This window comes from Anomaloglossus baeobatrachus, chromosome 9 (assembly GCF_048569485.1).
Source record: "Anomaloglossus baeobatrachus isolate aAnoBae1 chromosome 9, aAnoBae1.hap1, whole genome shotgun sequence".
Classification (NCBI taxonomy): Eukaryota; Metazoa; Chordata; class Amphibia; order Anura; family Aromobatidae; genus Anomaloglossus; species Anomaloglossus baeobatrachus.
Window position 1 is genome coordinate 165301173 of NC_134361.1, and position 16506 is coordinate 165317678.

Genomic DNA, 16506 nt, shown 5'->3' on the forward strand with positions numbered 1-16506 from the left:
CGTCTTTTTGTATCGTGAATTGGAAAGACTGCAAGGGGGAGGGGAGTTGCTTGCGCCCTAAAGGAGGAGTTATTCAGATTCATTGCAGTGGGCGGCGGCTGCAAAACGCACCATTCTTCTTGTTTTTGCTCTGCAAAGCAGCCTTTTCAAGGGTTGGCTTGGGTGACAAAATGTCTTGTGTAGGCGTGGGTTTGTCTCCCTCTCGCTCTCTCTCCCTAAGATGTGTCCGGCATAGGCCAGGGTGCCACTCGAGGCCCAAACCAATTCTGGTTATCGCTTCTCGGCCTTTTGGCTAAGATCAAGTGTAGTATCTGTTCTTATCAGTTTAATATCTGATACGTCCCCTATCTGGGGACCATATATTAAATGGATTTTTAGAACAGGGAGATGGAAAAAGAGCTTGCTCTGTCCACTCCACGCATTGACCTGGTATTGCAGTACCTCCAGGAACGGTGCACCCCTTCTTAACCCAGTTTCCAAAAGCAGAACTCAATTCACCTGATTCATATTAGCCCGATTTAATGAATTGGAAGAAAGCATACGTCTTCATATGCACCTCAATTTGGCCCATTCACTTTTCACACTTCCTCCTTTTGTTTTTTATCTTTCACACTTTTGACTTTCTTTATTCATCCAAATAGCAAACTCATCACCACTCAACCTGACCAACTCGGCTATGTCCCCGTGCTGCAGTTCTCTGTCTTATCTAGATCATTTGCAATTGAATGGAATAGATCCCTTTTGGACAAAGTGGATTCACCTGCTGCTGCAGTGACCACAGGTGTGATAAGATCTAGAATTGGCATCTGGTGCGATCTCTCCGCTTCCACTCCAAAGAAAGTTACCTGTTTATTCCTATCATGCATTGGTTTTTGGGGTTTTCTTTGAGTAATGATGATCTCTTTAGTAGTCTGTTGGCGCCCTCTCCTGGAGGAATAGTTTGCTTGCTCTTGGACATTCTAAAAGAGAGGTCATGATAGACATTGAGCTTCTGAGCTCAATTGGGGACAGTCATGGGTGATGAATGTTTGCAACCTACTGCGAAGCCTCATACCGCAATATAAGGAACGTCAAATACTAAGAAAGGGCGGCCTATGAAAGAATTACTACTTTCAATAAGTACACTTAAACGGCTAATTGGGAATAGAAAAACTGTAAAAAGCCCTCTGAGAAAGCCCCCCTCTAACCTTTGATAGTAAGCTTTTCTGTAGTCTGCCTGTTGATGTATTTTCCGTTTGAACTGTGCACAACATGAAGAGACGGAACACTGGCGGCTTGTCACAATGCCCCCCGATGACATCACAATAGCGCTGCTGCCTAGAAAACAAGCTGCGCAGAAGAAGTTGTTCTTTGGGTGGGAGGGTGGGCTAGTGGAAGGAGGGGGCAATCTCTTTTTTTCCCGGGTGGTAGGGGGATGACAGGAGAAGGGAAGCGGGTGGTGAGAAAGGTACAGAGGGCAGGGTTTGGGGGCTGGGAAGGAAAGGGAAAAGATTAGGGTTTGGGGATGATGAAAGGGCTTTCTACGGGTAAGGATGGCAAAGGGTGGCAGTGACGGAAAGTCAGGCAACCTGTCCTGTCCGTCTTTTTGTATCGTGAATTGGAAAGACTGCAAGGGGGAGGGGAGTTGCTTGCGCCCTAAAGGAGGAGTTATTCAGATTCATTGCAGTGGGCGGCGGCTGCAAAACGCACCATTCTTCTTGTTTTTGCTCTGCAAAGCAGCCTTTTCAAGGGTTGGCTTGGGTGACAAAATGTCTTGTGTAGGCGTGGGTTTGTCTCCCTCTCGCTCTCTCTCCCTAAGATGTGTCCGGCATAGGCCAGGGTGCCACTCGAGGCCCAAACCAATTCTGGTTATCGCTTCTCGGCCTTTTGGCTAAGATCAAGTGTAGTATCTGTTCTTATCAGTTTAATATCTGATACGTCCCCTATCTGGGGACCATATATTAAATGGATTTTTAGAACAGGGAGATGGAAAAAGAGCTTGCTCTGTCCACTCCACGCATTGACCTGGTATTGCAGTACCTCCAGGAATGGTGCACCCCTTCTTAACCCAGTTTCCAAAAGCAGAACTCAATTCACCTGATTCATATTAGCCCGATTTAATGAATTGGAAGAAAGCATACGTCTTCATATGCACCTCAATTTGGCCCATTCACTTTTCACACTTCCTCCTTTTGTTTTTTATCTTTCACACTTTTGACTTTCTTTATTCATCCAAATAGCAAACTCATCACCACTCAACCTGACCAACTCGGCTATGTCCCCGTGCTGCAGTTCTCTGTCTTATCTAGATCATTTGCAATTGAATGGAATAGATCCCTTTTGGACAAAGTGGATTCACCTGCTGCTGCAGTGACCACAGGTGTGATAAGATCTAGAATTGGCATCTGGTGCGATCTCTCCGCTTCCACTCCAAAGAAAGTTACCTGTTTATTCCTATCATGCATTGGTTTTTGGGGTTTTCTTTGAGTAATGATGATCTCTTTAGTAGTCTGTTGGCGCCCTCTCCTGGAGGAATAGTTTGCTTGCTCTTGGACATTCTAAAAGAGAGGTCATGATAGACATTGAGCTTCTGAGCTCAATTGGGGACAGTCATGGGTGATGAATGTTTGCAACCTACTGCGAAGCCTCATACCGCAATATAAGGAACGTCAAATACTAAGAAAGGGCGGCCTATGAAAGAATTACTACTTTCAATAAGTACACTTAAACGGCTAATTGGGAATAGAAAAACTGTAAAAAGCCCTCTGAGAAAGCCCCCCTCTAACCTTTGATAGTAAGCTTTTCTGTAGTCTGCCTGTTGATGTATTTTCCGTTTGAACTGTGCACAACATGAAGAGACGGAACACTGGCGGCTTGTCACAATGCCCCCCGATGACATCACAATAGCGCTGCTGCCTAGAAAACAAGCTGCGCAGAAGAAGTTGTTCTTTGGGTGGGAGGGTGGGCTAGTGGAAGGAGGGGGCAATCTCTTTTTTTCCCGGGTGGTAGGGGGATGACAGGAGAAGGGAAGCGGGTGGTGAGAAAGGTACAGAGGGCAGGGTTTGGGGGCTGGGAAGGAAAGGGAAAAGATTAGGGTTTGGGGATGATGAAAGGGCTTTCTACGGGTAAGGATGGCAAAGGGTGGCAGTGACGGAAAGTCAGGCAACCTGTCCTGTCCGTCTTTTTGTATCGTGAATTGGAAAGACTGCAAGGGGGAGGGGAGTTGCTTGCGCCCTAAAGGAGGAGTTATTCAGATTCATTGCAGTGGGCGGCGGCTGCAAAACGCACCATTCTTCTTGTTTTTGCTCTGCAAAGCAGCCTTTTCAAGGGTTGGCTTGGGTGACAAAATGTCTTGTGTAGGCGTGGGTTTGTCTCCCTCTCGCTCTCTCTCCCTAAGATGTGTCCGGCATAGGCCAGGGTGCCACTCGAGGCCCAAACCAATTCTGGTTATCGCTTCTCGGCCTTTTGGCTAAGATCAAGTGTAGTGTTGTTCGAAGAGGTGGTTTAAGCTCCAGGCCACCTTAGTACAATGATACAATGCACACTGGAAGGTTGCGCTTGCTAGTACTCTGGGTGGATAGTATATTCATCTAGAGGAAAACATGGCCCTACCAGGATCGAGGCTATTAGACTGAGTAAGGGTGGGGGGCTATGGTACAACGTGCCCCAGGACTGACGACCCTGGAGTGAGTCTGAGCTTGCTGGCTTGGGACCCCGGCAAGCCTTGGGCTCTGTAGCACACCGTACCTTGCCTTTTCATACTTTTTGAGCATATTACCCTATCCCGGCCTTCTGGCTAGGAAGGGAAATTTTTATAATCCCGGTCGGAGGTCTGGTCAGCTTTGGGCTGAGAAACTAACACCCGGTTGGAGGTCTGGGTCAGCTTCGGCTGAGAAACCAACACCCGGTTGGAGGTCTGGGTCAGCTTCGGCTGAGAAACCAACACCCGGTTGGAGGTCCGGTTAGCCTTGGGCTGAGAAACCAACACCGGTTGACGGTCCGGGCAGTTTCGGCTGCGAAACCAACAACTAGTAGCTCTCTACTCCACTTGGGTAAGATGCCTGGGTGGACGCTGGGAGCAACGACAAGGCTCAACCAGGCTTCGGCTTGGGAGAGCACCGAAGATCCCTTACCCTTGCTGTGGCCTTCTGGCTCGGAGGGACGGGGTTGATTTTTGGGGACCCTCTCCTCACGGTGGGGTCCACACGAATCCTAGCCTTTGCACTGTTTTTGGTGTGACTTCGGTCATGCATTTTTTGTGGTGCTTTGGAAAGCTTCATTAAATCAAAATCTGTTCTTATCAGTTTAATATCTGATACGTCCCCTATCTGGGGACCATATATTAAATGGATTTTTAGAACAGGGAGATGGAAAAAGAGCTTGCTCTGTCCACTCCACGCATTGACCTGGTATTGCAGTACCTCCAGGAACGGTGCACCCCTTCTTAACCCAGTTTCCAAAAGCAGAACTCAATTCACCTGATTCATATTAGCCCGATTTAATGAATTGGAAGAAAGCATACGTCTTCATATGCACCTCAATTTGGCCCATTCACTTTTCACACTTCCTCCTTTTGTTTTTTATCTTTCACACTTTTGACTTTCTTTATTCATCCAAATAGCAAACTCATCACCACTCAACCTGACCAACTCGGCTATGTCCCCGTGCTGCAGTTCTCTGTCTTATCTAGATCATTTGCAATTGAATGGAATAGATCCCTTTTGGACAAAGTGGATTCACATGCTGCTGCAGTGACCACAGGTGTGATAAGATCTAGAATTGGCATCTGGTGCGATCTCTCCGCTTCCACTCCAAAGAAAGTTACCTGTTTATTCCTATCATGCATTGGTTTTTGGGGTTTTCTTTGAGTAATGATGATCTCTTTAGTAGTCTGTTGGCGCCCTCTCCTGGAGGAATAGTTTGCTTGCTCTTGGACATTCTAAAAGAGAGGTCATGATAGACATTGAGCTTCTGAGCTCAATTGGGGACAGTCATGGGTGATGAATGTTTGCAACCTACTGCGAAGCCTCATACCGCAATATAAGGAACGTCAAATACTAAGAAAGGGCGGCCTATGAAAGAATTACTACTTTCAATAAGTACACTTAAACGGCTAATTGGGAATAGAAAAACTGTAAAAAGCCCTCTGAGAAAGCCCCCCTCTAACCTTTGATAGTAAGCTTTTCTGTAGTCTGCCTGTTGATGTATTTTCCGTTTGAACTGTGCACAACATGAAGAGACGGAACACTGGCGGCTTGTCACAATGCCCCCCGATGACATCACAATAGCGCTGCTGCCTAGAAAACAAGCTGCGCAGAAGAAGTTGTTCTTTGGGTGGGAGGGTGGGCTAGTGGAAGGAGGGGGCAATCTCTTTTTTTCCCGGGTGGTAGGGGGATGACAGGAGAAGGGAAGCGGGTGGTGAGAAAGGTACAGAGGGCAGGGTTTGGGGGCTGGGAAGGAAAGGGAAAAGATTAGGGTTTGGGGATGATGAAAGGGCTTTCTACGGGTAAGGATGGCAAAGGGTGGCAGTGACGGAAAGTCAGGCAACCTGTCCTGTCCGTCTTTTTGTATCGTGAATTGGAAAGACTGCAAGGGGGAGGGGAGTTGCTTGCGCCCTAAAGGAGGAGTTATTCAGATTCATTGCAGTGGGCGGCGGCTGCAAAACGCACCATTCTTCTTGTTTTTGCTCTGCAAAGCAGCCTTTTCAAGGGTTGGCTTGGGTGACAAAATGTCTTGTGTAGGCGTGGGTTTGTCTCCCTCTCGCTCTCTCTCCCTAAGATGTGTCCGGCATAGGCCAGGGTGCCACTCGAGGCCCAAACCAATTCTGGTTATCGCTTCTCGGCCTTTTGGCTAAGATCAAGTGTAGTATCGTTCGAAAAGGTGGTTTAAGGCTCCGGCCACCTTAGTACAATGATGCAATGCACACTGGAAGGTTGCGCTTGTTAGTACTTTGGGAGGATAGTATATCCATCTAGAGGAAACCATGGCCCTACCAGGATCGAGGCTATTAGACTGAGTAAGTGTGGGGGTTATGGTGCAATGTGCCCCAGGAATGGACACCCTGGAGGGAGTCTGAACTTGCTAGGTTGGGACCCTGGTAAGCCTCAGACTCTGTCGCACGCCGCGCCTTGCCTATTCATACTTTCCAAGCATATTGCCCTATCCCGGCCTTCTGGCTAAGAAGGGAAATTTTTATAATCCCGGTCGGAGGTCCGGTCAGCTTTGGGCTGAGAAACCAACACCCGGTTGGAGGTCCGGGTCAGCTTTGGCTGAGAAACCAACACCCGGTTGGAGGTCCGGTTAGCCTTGGGCTGAGAAACCAACACCCGGTTGGAGGTCCGGTCAGCCTTGGGCTGAGAAACCAACACCCGGTTGGAGGTCCGGTCAGCCTTGGGCTGAGAAACCAACACCGGTTGACGGTCCGGGCAGTCTCGGCTGCGAAACCAACGACTAGTAGCTCCCTACTCCACTTGGGTAAGATGCCTCGGTGGACGCTGGGAGCAACAACAAGGCTCAACCAGGCTTCGGCTTGGGGGAGCACCGAAGATCCCTGACCCTCGCTGTGGCCTTCTGGCTCGGAGGGACGGGGTTGATTTTTGGGGATCCTCTTCTCACGGAGGGGTCCACACGAATCCTAGCCTTTGCACTGTTTTTGGTGTGACTTCGGTCATGCATTTTTGCGGTGCTTTGGAAAGCTTCATTAAATCAAAATCTGTTCTTATCAGTTTAATATCTGATACGTCCCCTATCTGGGGACCATATATTAAATGGATTTTTAGAACAGGGAGATGGAAAAAGAGCTTGCTCTGTCCACTCCACGCATTGACCTGGTATTGCAGTACCTCCAGGAACGGTGCACCCCTTCTTAACCCAGTTTCCAAAAGCAGAACTCAATTCACCTGATTCATATTAGCCCGATTTAATGAATTGGAAGAAAGCATACGTCTTCATATGCACCTCAATTTGGCCCATTCACTTTTCACACTTCCTCCTTTTGTTTTTTATCTTTCACACTTTTGACTTTCTTTATTCATCCAAATAGCAAACTCATCACCACTCAACCTGACCAACTCGGCTATGTCCCCGTGCTGCAGTTCTCTGTCTTATCTAGATCATTTGCAATTGAATGGAATAGATCCCTTTTGGACAAAGTGGATTCACCTGCTGCTGCAGTGACCACAGGTGTGATAAGATCTAGAATTGGCATCTGGTGCGATCTCTCCGCTTCCACTCCAAAGAAAGTTACCTGTTTATTCCTATCATGCATTGGTTTTTGGGGTTTTCTTTGAGTAATGATGATCTCTTTAGTAGTCTGTTGGCGCCCTCTCCTGGAGGAATAGTTTGCTTGCTCTTGGACATTCTAAAAGAGAGGTCATGATAGACATTGAGCTTCTGAGCTCAATTGGGGACAGTCATGGGTGATGAATGTTTGCAACCTACTGCGAAGCCTCATACCGCAATATAAGGAACGTCAAATACTAAGAAAGGGCGGCCTATGAAAGAATTACTACTTTCAATAAGTACACTTAAACGGCTAATTGGGAATAGAAAAACTGTAAAAAGCCCTCTGAGAAAGCCCCCCTCTAACCTTTGATAGTAAGCTTTTCTGTAGTCTGCCTGTTGATGTATTTTCCGTTTGAACTGTGCACAACATGAAGAGACGGAACACTGGCGGCTTGTCACAATGCCCCCCGATGACATCACAATAGCGCTGCTGCCTAGAAAACAAGCTGCGCAGAAGAAGTTGTTCTTTGGGTGGGAGGGTGGGCTAGTGGAAGGAGGGGGCAATCTCTTTTTTTCCCGGGTGGTAGGGGGATGACAGGAGAAGGGAAGCGGGTGGTGAGAAAGGTACAGAGGGCAGGGTTTGGGGGCTGGGAAGGAAAGGGAAAAGATTAGGGTTTGGGGATGATGAAAGGGCTTTCTACGGGTAAGGATGGCAAAGGGTGGCAGTGACGGAAAGTCAGGCAACCTGTCCTGTCCGTCTTTTTGTATCGTGAATTGGAAAGACTGCAAGGGGGAGGGGAGTTGCTTGCGCCCTAAAGGAGGAGTTATTCAGATTCATTGCAGTGGGCGGCGGCTGCAAAACGCACCATTCTTCTTGTTTTTGCTCTGCAAAGCAGCCTTTTCAAGGGTTGGCTTGGGTGACAAAATGTCTTGTGTAGGCGTGGGTTTGTCTCCCTCTCGCTCTCTCTCCCTAAGATGTGTCCGGCATAGGCCAGGGTGCCACTCGAGGCCCAAACCAATTCTGGTTATCGCTTCTCGGCCTTTTGGCTAAGATCAAGTGTAGTATCTGTTCTTATCAGTTTAATATCTGATACGTCCCCTATCTGGGGACCATATATTAAATGGATTTTTAGAACAGGGAGATGGAAAAAGAGCTTGCTCTGTCCACTCCACGCATTGACCTGGTATTGCAGTACCTCCAGGAACGGTGCACCCCTTCTTAACCCAGTTTCCAAAAGCAGAACTCAATTCACCTGATTCATATTAGCCCGATTTAATGAATTGGAAGAAAGCATACGTCTTCATATGCACCTCAATTTGGCCCATTCACTTTTCACACTTCCTCCTTTTGTTTTTTATCTTTCACACTTTTGACTTTCTTTATTCATCCAAATAGCAAACTCATCACCACTCAACCTGACCAACTCGGCTATGTCCCCGTGCTGCAGTTCTCTGTCTTATCTAGATCATTTGCAATTGAATGGAATAGATCCCTTTTGGACAAAGTGGATTCACCTGCTGCTGCAGTGACCACAGGTGTGATAAGATCTAGAATTGGCATCTGGTGCGATCTCTCCGCTTCCACTCCAAAGAAAGTTACCTGTTTATTCCTATCATGCATTGGTTTTTGGGGTTTTCTTTGAGTAATGATGATCTCTTTAGTAGTCTGTTGGCGCCCTCTCCTGGAGGAATAGTTTGCTTGCTCTTGGACATTCTAAAAGAGAGGTCATGATAGACATTGAGCTTCTGAGCTCAATTGGGGACAGTCATGGGTGATGAATGTTTGCAACCTACTGCGAAGCCTCATACCGCAATATAAGGAACGTCAAATACTAAGAAAGGGCGGCCTATGAAAGAATTACTACTTTCAATAAGTACACTTAAACGGCTAATTGGGAATAGAAAAACTGTAAAAAGCCCTCTGAGAAAGCCCCCCTCTAACCTTTGATAGTAAGCTTTTCTGTAGTCTGCCTGTTGATGTATTTTCCGTTTGAACTGTGCACAACATGAAGAGACGGAACACTGGCGGCTTGTCACAATGCCCCCCGATGACATCACAATAGCGCTGCTGCCTAGAAAACAAGCTGCGCAGAAGAAGTTGTTCTTTGGGTGGGAGGGTGGGCTAGTGGAAGGAGGGGGCAATCTCTTTTTTTCCCGGGTGGTAGGGGGATGACAGGAGAAGGGAAGCGGGTGGTGAGAAAGGTACAGAGGGCAGGGTTTGGGGGCTGGGAAGGAAAGGGAAAAGATTAGGGTTTGGGGATGATGAAAGGGCTTTCTACGGGTAAGGATGGCAAAGGGTGGCAGTGACGGAAAGTCAGGCAACCTGTCCTGTACGTCTTTTTGTATCGTGAATTGGAAAGACTGCAAGGGGGAGGGGAGTTGCTTGCGCCCTAAAGGAGGAGTTATTCAGATTCATTGCAGTGGGCGGCGGCTGCAAAACGCACCATTCTTCTTGTTTTTGCTCTGCAAAGCAGCCTTTTCAAGGGTTGGCTTGGGTGACAAAATGTCTTGTGTAGGCGTGGGTTTGTCTCCCTCTCGCTCTCTCTCCCTAAGATGTGTCCGGCATAGGCCAGGGTGCCACTCGAGGCCCAAACCAATTCTGGTTATCGCTTCTCGGCCTTTTGGCTAAGATCAAGTGTAGTATCTGTTCTTATCAGTTTAATATCTGATACGTCCCCTATCTGGGGACCATATATTAAATGGATTTTTAGAACAGGGAGATGGAAAAAGAGCTTGCTCTGTCCACTCCACGCATTGACCTGGTATTGCAGTACCTCCAGGAACGGTGCACCCCTTCTTAACCCAGTTTCCAAAAGCAGAACTCAATTCACCTGATTCATATTAGCCCGATTTAATGAATTGGAAGAAAGCATACGTCTTCATATGCACCTCAATTTGGCCCATTCACTTTTCACACTTCCTCCTTTTGTTTTTTATCTTTCACACTTTTGACTTTCTTTATTCATCCAAATAGCAAACTCATCACCACTCAACCTGACCAACTCGGCTATGTCCCCGTGCTGCAGTTCTCTGTCTTATCTAGATCATTTGCAATTGAATGGAATAGATCCCTTTTGGACAAAGTGGATTCACCTGCTGCTGCAGTGACCACAGGTGTGATAAGATCTAGAATTGGCATCTGGTGCGATCTCTCCGCTTCCACTCCAAAGAAAGTTACCTGTTTATTCCTATCATGCATTGGTTTTTGGGGTTTTCTTTGAGTAATGATGATCTCTTTAGTAGTCTGTTGGCGCCCTCTCCTGGAGGAATAGTTTGCTTGCTCTTGGACATTCTAAAAGAGAGGTCATGATAGACATTGAGCTTCTGAGCTCAATTGGGGACAGTCATGGGTGATGAATGTTTGCAACCTACTGCGAAGCCTCATACCGCAATATAAGGAACGTCAAATACTAAGAAAGGGCGGCCTATGAAAGAATTACTACTTTCAATAAGTACACTTAAACGGCTAATTGGGAATAGAAAAACTGTAAAAAGCCCTCTGAGAAAGCCCCCCTCTAACCTTTGATAGTAAGCTTTTCTGTAGTCTGCCTGTTGATGTATTTTCCGTTTGAACTGTGCACAACATGAAGAGACGGAACACTGGCGGCTTGTCACAATGCCCCCCGATGACATCACAATAGCGCTGCTGCCTAGAAAACAAGCTGCGCAGAAGAAGTTGTTCTTTGGGTGGGAGGGTGGGCTAGTGGAAGGAGGGGGCAATCTCTTTTTTTCCCGGGTGGTAGGGGGATGACAGGAGAAGGGAAGCGGGTGGTGAGAAAGGTACAGAGGGCAGGGTTTGGGGGCTGGGAAGGAAAGGGAAAAGATTAGGGTTTGGGGATGATGAAAGGGCTTTCTACGGGTAAGGATGGCAAAGGGTGGCAGTGACGGAAAGTCAGGCAACCTGTCCTGTCCGTCTTTTTGTATCGTGAATTGGAAAGACTGCAAGGGGGAGGGGAGTTGCTTGCGCCCTAAAGGAGGAGTTATTCAGATTCATTGCAGTGGGCGGCGGCTGCAAAACGCACCATTCTTCTTGTTTTTGCTCTGCAAAGCAGCCTTTTCAAGGGTTGGCTTGGGTGACAAAATGTCTTGTGTAGGCGTGGGTTTGTCTCCCTCTCGCTCTCTCTCCCTAAGATGTGTCCGGCATAGGCCAGGGTGCCACTCGAGGCCCAAACCAATTCTGGTTATCGCTTCTCGGCCTTTTGGCTAAGATCAAGTGTAGTATCTGTTCTTATCAGTTTAATATCTGATACGTCCCCTATCTGGGGACCATATATTAAATGGATTTTTAGAACAGGGAGATGGAAAAAGAGCTTGCTCTGTCCACTCCACGCATTGACCTGGTATTGCAGTACCTCCAGGAACGGTGCACCCCTTCTTAACCCAGTTTCCAAAAGCAGAACTCAATTCACCTGATTCATATTAGCCCGATTTAATGAATTGGAAGAAAGCATACGTCTTCATATGCACCTCAATTTGGCCCATTCACTTTTCACACTTCCTCCTTTTGTTTTTTATCTTTCACACTTTTGACTTTCTTTATTCATCCAAATAGCAAACTCATCACCACTCAACCTGACCAACTCGGCTATGTCCCCGTGCTGCAGTTCTCTGTCTTATCTAGATCATTTGCAATTGAATGGAATAGATCCCTTTTGGACAAAGTGGATTCACCTGCTGCTGCAGTGACCACAGGTGTGATAAGATCTAGAATTGGCATCTGGTGCGATCTCTCCGCTTCCACTCCAAAGAAAGTTACCTGTTTATTCCTATCATGCATTGGTTTTTGGGGTTTTCTTTGAGTAATGATGATCTCTTTAGTAGTCTGTTGGCGCCCTCTCCTGGAGGAATAGTTTGCTTGCTCTTGGACATTCTAAAAGAGAGGTCATGATAGACATTGAGCTTCTGAGCTCAATTGGGGACAGTCATGGGTGATGAATGTTTGCAACCTACTGCGAAGCCTCATACCGCAATATAAGGAACGTCAAATACTAAGAAAGGGCGGCCTATGAAAGAATTACTACTTTCAATAAGTACACTTAAACGGCTAATTGGGAATAGAAAAACTGTAAAAAGCCCTCTGAGAAAGCCCCCCTCTAACCTTTGATAGTAAGCTTTTCTGTAGTCTGCCTGTTGATGTATTTTCCGTTTGAACTGTGCACAACATGAAGAGACGGAACACTGGCGGCTTGTCACAATGCCCCCCGATGACATCACAATAGCGCTGCTGCCTAGAAAACAAGCTGCGCAGAAGAAGTTGTTCTTTGGGTGGGAGGGTGGGCTAGTGGAAGGAGGGGGCAATCTCTTTTTTTCCCGGGTGGTAGGGGGATGACAGGAGAAGGGAAGCGGGTGGTGAGAAAGGTACAGAGGGCAGGGTTTGGGGGCTGGGAAGGAAAGGGAAAAGATTAGGGTTTGGGGATGATGAAAGGGCTTTCTACGGGTAAGGATGGCAAAGGGTGGCAGTGACGGAAAGTCAGGCAACCTGTCCTGTCCGTCTTTTTGTATCGTGAATTGGAAAGACTGCAAGGGGGAGGGGAGTTGCTTGCGCCCTAAAGGAGGAGTTATTCAGATTCATTGCAGTGGGCGGCGGCTGCAAAACGCACCATTCTTCTTGTTTTTGCTCTGCAAAGCAGCCTTTTCAAGGGTTGGCTTGGGTGACAAAATGTCTTGTGTAGGCGTGGGTTTGTCTCCCTCTCGCTCTCTCTCCCTAAGATGTGTCCGGCATAGGCCAGGGTGCCACTCGAGGCCCAAACCAATTCTGGTTATCGCTTCTCGGCCTTTTGGCTAAGATCAAGTGTAGTATCTGTTCTTATCAGTTTAATATCTGATACGTCCCCTATCTGGGGACCATATATTAAATGGATTTTTAGAACAGGGAGATGGAAAAAGAGCTTGCTCTGTCCACTCCACGCATTGACCTGGTATTGCAGTACCTCCAGGAACGGTGCACCCCTTCTTAACCCAGTTTCCAAAAGCAGAACTCAATTCACCTGATTCATATTAGCCCGATTTAATGAATTGGAAGAAAGCATACGTCTTCATATGCACCTCAATTTGGCCCATTCACTTTTCACACTTCCTCCTTTTGTTTTTTATCTTTCACACTTTTGACTTTCTTTATTCATCCAAATAGCAAACTCATCACCACTCAACCTGACCAACTCGGCTATGTCCCCGTGCTGCAGTTCTCTGTCTTATCTAGATCATTTGCAATTGAATGGAATAGATCCCTTTTGGACAAAGTGGATTCACCTGCTGCTGCAGTGACCACAGGTGTGATAAGATCTAGAATTGGCATCTGGTGCGATCTCTCCGCTTCCACTCCAAAGAAAGTTACCTGTTTATTCCTATCATGCATTGGTTTTTGGGGTTTTCTTTGAGTAATGATGATCTCTTTAGTAGTCTGTTGGCGCCCTCTCCTGGAGGAATAGTTTGCTTGCTCTTGGACATTCTAAAAGAGAGGTCATGATAGACATTGAGCTTCTGAGCTCAATTGGGGACAGTCATGGGTGATGAATGTTTGCAACCTACTGCGAAGCCTCATACCGCAATATAAGGAACGTCAAATACTAAGAAAGGGCGGCCTATGAAAGAATTACTACTTTCAATAAGTACACTTAAACGGCTAATTGGGAATAGAAAAACTGTAAAAAGCCCTCTGAGAAAGCCCCCCTCTAACCTTTGATAGTAAGCTTTTCTGTAGTCTGCCTGTTGATGTATTTTCCGTTTGAACTGTGCACAACATGAAGAGACGGAACACTGGCGGCTTGTCACAATGCCCCCCGATGACATCACAATAGCGCTGCTGCCTAGAAAACAAGCTGCGCAGAAGAAGTTGTTCTTTGGGTGGGAGGGTGGGCTAGTGGAAGGAGGGGGCAATCTCTTTTTTTCCCGGGTGGTAGGGGGATGACAGGAGAAGGGAAGCGGGTGGTGAGAAAGGTACAGAGGGCAGGGTTTGGGGGCTGGGAAGGAAAGGGAAAAGATTAGGGTTTGGGGATGATGAAAGGGCTTTCTACGGGTAAGGATGGCAAAGGGTGGCAGTGACGGAAAGTCAGGCAACCTGTCCTGTCCGTCTTTTTGTATCGTGAATTGGAAAGACTGCAAGGGGGAGGGGAGTTGCTTGCGCCCTAAAGGAGGAGTTATTCAGATTCATTGCAGTGGGCGGCGGCTGCAAAACGCACCATTCTTCTTGTTTTTGCTCTGCAAAGCAGCCTTTTCAAGGGTTGGCTTGGGTGACAAAATGTCTTGTGTAGGCGTGGGTTTGTCTCCCTCTCGCTCTCTCTCCCTAAGATGTGTCCGGCATAGGCCAGGGTGCCACTCGAGGCCCAAACCAATTCTGGTTATCGCTTCTCGGCCTTTTGGCTAAGATCAAGTGTAGTATCTGTTCTTATCAGTTTAATATCTGATACGTCCCCTATCTGGGGACCATATATTAAATGGATTTTTAGAACAGGGAGATGGAAAAAGAGCTTGCTCTGTCCACTCCACGCATTGACCTGGTATTGCAGTACCTCCAGGAACGGTGCACCCCTTCTTAACCCAGTTTCCAAAAGCAGAACTCAATTCACCTGATTCATATTAGCCCGATTTAATGAATTGGAAGAAAGCATACGTCTTCATATGCACCTCAATTTGGCCCATTCACTTTTCACACTTCCTCCTTTTGTTTTTTATCTTTCACACTTTTGACTTTCTTTATTCATCCAAATAGCAAACTCATCACCACTCAACCTGACCAACTCGGCTATGTCCCCGTGCTGCAGTTCTCTGTCTTATCTAGATCATTTGCAATTGAATGGAATAGATCCCTTTTGGACAAAGTGGATTCACCTGCTGCTGCAGTGACCACAGGTGTGATAAGATCTAGAATTGGCATCTGGTGCGATCTCTCCGCTTCCACTCCAAAGAAAGTTACCTGTTTATTCCTATCATGCATTGGTTTTTGGGGTTTTCTTTGAGTAATGATGATCTCTTTAGTAGTCTGTTGGCGCCCTCTCCTGGAGGAATAGTTTGCTTGCTCTTGGACATTCTAAAAGAGAGGTCATGATAGACATTGAGCTTCTGAGCTCAATTGGGGACAGTCATGGGTGATGAATGTTTGCAACCTACTGCGAAGCCTCATACCGCAATATAAGGAACGTCAAATACTAAGAAAGGGCGGCCTATGAAAGAATTACTACTTTCAATAAGTACACTTAAACGGCTAATTGGGAATAGAAAAACTGTAAAAAGCCCTCTGAGAAAGCCCCCCTCTAACCTTTGATAGTAAGCTTTTCTGTAGTCTGCCTGTTGATGTATTTTCCGTTTGAACTGTGCACAACATGAAGAGACGGAACACTGGCGGCTTGTCACAATGCCCCCCGATGACATCACAATAGCGCTGCTGCCTAGAAAACAAGCTGCGCAGAAGAAGTTGTTCTTTGGGTGGGAGGGTGGGCTAGTGGAAGGAGGGGGCAATCTCTTTTTTTCCCGGGTGGTAGGGGGATGACAGGAGAAGGGAAGCGGGTGGTGAGAAAGGTACAGAGGGCAGGGTTTGGGGGCTGGGAAGGAAAGGGAAAAGATTAGGGTTTGGGGATGATGAAAGGGCTTTCTACGGGTAAGGATGGCAAAGGGTGGCAGTGACGGAAAGTCAGGCAACCTGTCCTGTCCGTCTTTTTGTATCGTGAATTGGAAAGACTGCAAGGGGGAGGGGAGTTGCTTGCGCCCTAAAGGAGGAGTTATTCAGATTCATTGCAGTGGGCGGCGGCTGCAAAACGCACCATTCTTCTTGTTTTTGCTCTGCAAAGCAGCCTTTTCAAGGGTTGGCTTGGGTGACAAAATGTCTTGTGTAGGCGTGGGTTTGTCTCCCTCTCGCTCTCTCTCCCTAAGATGTGTCCGGCATAGGCCAGGGTGCCACTCGAGGCCCAAACCAATTCTGGTTATCGCTTCTCGGCCTTTTGGCTAAGATCAAGTGTAGTATCTGTTCTTATCAGTTTAATATCTGATACGTCCCCTATCTGGGGACCATATATTAAATGGATTTTTAGAACAGGGAGATGGAAAAAGAGCTTGCTCTGTCCACTCCACGCATTGACCTGGTATTGCAGTACCTCCAGGAACGGTGCACCCCTTCTTAACCCAGTTTCCAAAAGCAGAACTCAATTCACCTGATTCATATTAGCCCGATTTAATGAATTGGAAGAAAGCATACGTCTTCATATGCACCTCAATTTGGCCCATTCACTTTTCACACTTCCTCCTTTTGTTTTTTATCTTTCACACTTTTGACTTTCTTTATTCATCCAAATAGCAAACTCATCACCACTC

The 16506-nt window shown here is 47.0% G+C and overlaps 10 non-coding genes and 1 pseudogene across 10 annotated transcripts; all 11 read left to right on the forward strand.

The window, feature by feature from the left end:
• The first annotated feature begins 272 nt into the window (after positions 1-272).
• LOC142252148 (U2 spliceosomal RNA) lies at positions 273-463 on the forward strand. Its single transcript, XR_012725538.1, has one exon. It is a non-coding gene; the product is annotated as a U2 spliceosomal RNA (small nuclear RNA).
• A 1387-nt stretch (positions 464-1850) lies between these two features.
• LOC142252836 (U2 spliceosomal RNA) lies at positions 1851-2041 on the forward strand. The gene has a single exon (XR_012726202.1). It is a non-coding gene; the product is annotated as a U2 spliceosomal RNA (small nuclear RNA).
• A 2185-nt stretch (positions 2042-4226) lies between these two features.
• Positions 4227-4422, forward strand: LOC142253095 (U2 spliceosomal RNA). The gene has a single exon (XR_012726415.1). It is a non-coding gene; the product is annotated as a U2 spliceosomal RNA (small nuclear RNA).
• A 1387-nt stretch (positions 4423-5809) lies between these two features.
• On the forward strand, positions 5810-5951 carry LOC142253741 (U2 spliceosomal RNA; annotated as a pseudogene).
• A 697-nt stretch (positions 5952-6648) lies between these two features.
• Positions 6649-6843, forward strand: LOC142253080 (U2 spliceosomal RNA). The gene has a single exon (XR_012726400.1). It is a non-coding gene; the product is annotated as a U2 spliceosomal RNA (small nuclear RNA).
• Positions 6844-8230: 1387 nt separating this feature from the next.
• Positions 8231-8421, forward strand: LOC142252149 (U2 spliceosomal RNA). The gene has a single exon (XR_012725539.1). It is a non-coding gene; the product is annotated as a U2 spliceosomal RNA (small nuclear RNA).
• A 1387-nt stretch (positions 8422-9808) lies between these two features.
• Positions 9809-9999, forward strand: LOC142252150 (U2 spliceosomal RNA). The gene has a single exon (XR_012725540.1). It is a non-coding gene; the product is annotated as a U2 spliceosomal RNA (small nuclear RNA).
• Positions 10000-11386: 1387 nt separating this feature from the next.
• On the forward strand, positions 11387-11577 carry LOC142252151 (U2 spliceosomal RNA). The gene has a single exon (XR_012725541.1). It is a non-coding gene; the product is annotated as a U2 spliceosomal RNA (small nuclear RNA).
• Positions 11578-12964: 1387 nt separating this feature from the next.
• On the forward strand, positions 12965-13155 carry LOC142252152 (U2 spliceosomal RNA). Its single transcript, XR_012725542.1, has one exon. It is a non-coding gene; the product is annotated as a U2 spliceosomal RNA (small nuclear RNA).
• Positions 13156-14542: 1387 nt separating this feature from the next.
• On the forward strand, positions 14543-14733 carry LOC142252153 (U2 spliceosomal RNA). The gene has a single exon (XR_012725543.1). It is a non-coding gene; the product is annotated as a U2 spliceosomal RNA (small nuclear RNA).
• Positions 14734-16120: 1387 nt separating this feature from the next.
• LOC142252154 (U2 spliceosomal RNA) lies at positions 16121-16311 on the forward strand. Its single transcript, XR_012725544.1, has one exon. It is a non-coding gene; the product is annotated as a U2 spliceosomal RNA (small nuclear RNA).
• The last annotated feature ends 195 nt before the right edge of the window (positions 16312-16506 follow it).